This window comes from Lontra canadensis, unplaced genomic scaffold, assembly GCF_010015895.1.
Source record: "Lontra canadensis isolate GAN:19392208 unplaced genomic scaffold, GSC_riverotter_1.0 scaffold11, whole genome shotgun sequence".
Taxonomy (NCBI): Eukaryota; Metazoa; Chordata; class Mammalia; order Carnivora; family Mustelidae; genus Lontra; species Lontra canadensis.
Genome location: NW_022631005.1, coordinates 1,291,658 through 1,296,372, shown reverse-complemented (window position 1 = coordinate 1,296,372; position 4,715 = coordinate 1,291,658). Strand labels below are relative to the sequence as shown.

At 42.0% G+C, this 4,715-nt stretch overlaps 1 pseudogene; it reads right to left on the bottom strand.

Annotated features, from left to right (window-relative positions):
- Nucleotides 1-1,674: 1,674 nt before the first annotated feature.
- LOC116866944 lies at nt 1,675-4,454 on the bottom strand (annotated as a pseudogene).
- Nucleotides 4,455-4,715: the final 261 nt, after the last annotated feature.

The following is a 4,715-nucleotide window of genomic DNA, read 5'->3' as shown; positions in this document are numbered from 1 at the left end:
AAAATGTAAATCTGTAAATTGCTTAAGATGATGAACAGCAGGCTATTATCTAAAATGTTAAACATAAGTTAGGGACCGGGCTAGTACCCAGAGAGAAAATGATTTATAATTTGAAGTTAAAGACATCTGTCAAAGCAAGGGGCTCAGAGTAAAGAGCAAATGGGTAGGTAGTCTCCATAGATGGATGGCAAGGGACAGGAACCCAGCCAGGCAAGGGACTGCCTGCTGGAACTGGCAGTCTGGGCACCATCTAGCTCTACAACCAGAAGAGGGGACTATAAGCCTTAAGTTAGCCATACTCCCCTGCAGAAGCTTTGAGTACCACTTAGAGAGTTTTCTGAGGAACACTGGTACTTACGTGTACATACCCCAAACAAACTCAACGCACTAAGCTACTTTAGCTTGCATTTTACCTTTGAGTCAAGAGCTTCTCTCTCCCTCTCTTCTTTTCTGCTTGCTGGTCTTAATAAGAGAATAGTGGTACATCTGTGGGTATAAGGAATAACAAACTCTTACAGGATCAGAATTCTTTAAACGCTGCCTTTGCCCCTTGCTCTTAGTCTCTAAGTACTTTGGGGGTAAAGACTGTCTATTACAAAGGAAAGTATTGGAGTTAAAAAGCAGAAAACTTACTTGGGCCAGAGGTCATTCAGGCCATCTTAGCACAGCCTCTTTGGCAGTTATTCCCTTGGTTGAGTTGAAATCTGTCTTTCTATGGCTTTCACCATTGATCCTAACTCTAATCCAGGACCACACAGAATGAATCCTAATGACCCACCACATTATGGTCCTTGGGTCTTTCCAGACAGCTTGCTTATGATCAGAAGTCATTGAACTCAAGAGGGGCACCTGGGTGGAGCAGTCGGTTAAGTGTCTGACTCTTGGTTTCAGCTCAGGACGTGATCTCAGGGTCATGAGATTGAGCCCTGTGTCGGGCTCTGCACTCAGTGGGGAGTTGAGATTCTATCTCCCTCTGCCCCTCCCACTCATGGTCTCTCTTTCTCTCTCTCTAAAATAAACAAACAAATCTTAAAAAAAAAGAAGTCACTGAGTTTATGAATACTGTATGCTTAGCCCATGCTGGCCCATGATAGCACCTCACAGATGGCAGCTGTTATTATTCGTTGTATTATCACTGCCTTTGAGCCATTCTTTTCTTCATAAGTTGAGCCCTTTTAGGTTCACTGATGTCAAAGAATTAACCAAAACAGATTCCTCCTTAATTACATCAACAGCTTTATGTGTAGATGTTAGACATGAGGGTGTTAAACACCTGGAAACGTCCTTCTTTACCCTCCACTACCTGCACCTTACCTTTGTTAAGTTACCAAATCATTCTTAAAGACTTGGTCCAAGGAATTTCCTCTTTGAATCTCTTTTCCCTCCTCCAAGGAGGACTCATCAGTCCACTTCTTCACTTGTCTTGAGACTGTACCTATCTGTATTTGTTTTAGATCTCTCCCCACCCCCACCCGGACTCACTCAATATCTAGAATGCCGAACTCTTCTTGGTATGTGTCTTGTTAAGCAGAATGCCTGAAACACAGCAGGTGATAAATATTTACTAATAGAATGATAACATTTTTGGGTATCAGTTCATACAATATTTTTTTATGCTGTATTATCTTTAATTAAATACCAAGACTCTTCCATTCATGTCACCTAGAAATCATTTCATCCACTGCTGCTGTGTTTGGCCACCAGTCTCTTGTCTCTCTCTTCAGCAATGATGAGGTGGTTAGCTTTTCACTGGGGAAGAGAAATCTATGTTTTGTTGCCTTTGCCAATAACAAAAAATGTTGGGGAGTTGGGTGGCAAAGATTTTGCCACTGACATCTTTCACATGAGCCACATCAAAAGAACCGGGATGTCTCTCTTTATTAGTGGTCACACCAATTCTTCCCAGATTAGCACCTCCAGTCACATGCAAAGTTTACCAGTGTCAAACTTGATGAAGCTGGTCATCTTACCAGGCTCCCAAATCAGTTAGAATGGTGTTGTTCCCCTTGACGAGGGAACCAGGGTAGTGGCTGGTGTGAGAATCGTGGGTCATCAGAAGAGGGATTCCTTTTTCTCATGAAGATTTTTCTCACGTTGCATAGCCAGTACTTGGTCACCCATTGTATCATGGATTAGGTGGAAATTCTCCATAGTATTGTCAGTGATGCCATCATCCATGAACCTGTAGCGTGGGTTATATCTGTTGGGATCTTGCCATCAACCTTAATGAACTGCTACATGCGGATCTTCATTTCATCTTCTGTCAGGATATACTTAAATCTCTTCCTTAGGAAAATGATGAGAGGAAGACATTCTGTCAGCTTGTGAGGACTGGCAGATGGGCACTGGTCAGTTATCCAGCCTTCAATGCTTTGCAGCTGCTACACACTACAGATGCGCTGTGGGACCAAAGCCATGCTGCACTAGCCATGAAAACAAGACTGCTGGGGCAGCTGGCTGGCTCAGTCAGAGAAGTGTGTGATTCTTGATCTCAGGGTTGAGAGTTCGAGCCCCACATTGGGTATAGAAATTACCTAAACATAAAATCTTTAAAGAGAAAGGAAAAGACTGCCTTCTTCCAGTGTGGTGATAAAATTGCTGGGTTATACAACTTTTATAGCTGGATGGACATTTAAAAAATTTCTCTATGCTTCAGTCCTCCATCCCAGTGGTTCCCAACCTTGACTTTGTAGTGGAAAATATTGCAAAAAGTTTTAAAAAGGTTTTTAAAAAGTTTAAAAGTTTTTAAAAAGTCCTGAGGACTGAATCTGACTCACAAAGATTCTGATGTAATTGGCCTGGGGTGCAGCCTGGGTATCAGGATTTTAAGGATCATATCTTAGGCTGCTAATTCTGGTGTGCAACCAAAATATTCCCTTTTTGTGGATAAGGGAATTGACTTCCAGAGAGGTCATGTGTCCTGTCCACATGACATGGTGGGTGGAAGTGAGTAAAGAACTCGGGTCTCTTGTCATCTGTTATAACATACTGTTCATCATATACGATTAGTAGTATTCATATTTGCCTCAAAGAGAGACCCTCCTCTTCACTGGTGCATTGGGAGCAGCTCCTGGTTCACAGGCACAGTGAAGCCGACTAACCTTCCACTTTTAGGACAAAAGATTGAAAGCAGCTTTCACAGTTCTGAAATATTACCAAATAGTAATATTTTTGTGCAGAAAAACTATCACTTTCCTCATTGTTGTTTTAGGAAAAGGAATAATATTATAATTTCTTACTTTTTAAAATTCCTCCTGTGGGACTTTCATTTTGAAGGAAAACCAAATGCGGTCTGTAAACTTTTTAGTTCGTGACTGAATCGGCTTTTGTCTGTAAAGGGTGTTTACTAGCAACCTAGGATACATTGTTTAAGGCAGATTGCTGTTACATCGGTCCTAGGTGAGGGGGACCTGTGTTGGACCACCATCCAAAATTCCTACTTGTCCAAAATTCCTAAAACTTGACTGAGTGGTGTTTTTTACTGATACTTTCTTATTTCCAACTTAGGAACTATCAGGTCAACCCACTATAGACAGTAGAAGGATTATGTTCTGGTGTCTATTGCTGTGTGGCAGATTATTCTGAAACCTGGGATCCTAAAACATGTGTCTACTTTTAAAGAGCAGGACTCAGTACCCGACGACCCAGGAATTGCTCCACTGGGTATTTATCCCAAAGATACAAATGTCATGATCCAAAGGGGCACGTGCACCCCAGTGTTTATAGCAGCAATGTCCACAATAGCCAAGCAATGGAAAAGAGCTTAGATGTCCATCAACAGATGAATGACTAAAGAAGATGTCACACACACACACACACACACACACACACACACAGTGGAATACTATGCAGCCATCAAAAAATGAAATCATGCCATCTGCAATGACCTAGTTGGAACTAGAGGGTATTATGCTAAGTGAAATAAGTCAATCAGAGAAAGACAATTATCAGAGGATCTCACTGATATGAGGAATTTGAGAAACAAGACAGAGGATCAGAGAGAAAGGGAGGGAAAAGTGAGACAAGATGAAATCAGAGAGGAAGACAAAACATAAGAGACTCTTAATCTCTGGAAAAAACCTGAGGGTTGCTGGAGTGGAGGGGAATGGGAGGGACGGGGTGGCTGGGTGATGGACATTGGGGAGGGTATGTGCTATGGTGAGTGCTGTGAATTTTTTAAGACTGATAAATCACAGACCTGTACCCCTGAAACAAATAACACATTATATATTAATTAAAAAAAAAAAGGAGCAGGGCTCAGATGGGTGATTCCTCAGTTCCCAGTGACACAGCCTGAGGTCACTCGAAGGTAATCAGCTGGAGGTTAGGCTGTTCTGGAGGGCCCAAGACAGCTTCACTCACATGTTTGGCTCCTGCAGGATGGTTGGAAGGTTGGGACCATCTTGGTCTGTTACCAGAGCACCTACACGTGGCCTCTCCAGTGATGGTCTCATGGTATTAGGACTAGGATGATCTTCTTTCTCTTCTGCTTCTCCTCTTCCTCCTTCCTTTTTTCTTAGTATATGGCATAGGTTGCCATTCTTTCCTTGTGGTGAAATGTACACAACATACAATTTACCATTTTAACCATGTTCAAGCTTCAGTCCAGTGGCATGAAGTCAGTTCTCAGTGTAGTACAATCATCTGTCTAATTCCAAAATTTTTTCATTTACCCCAAGCAATGCTTTCAATACATCTGGGTATATATGTAGGAG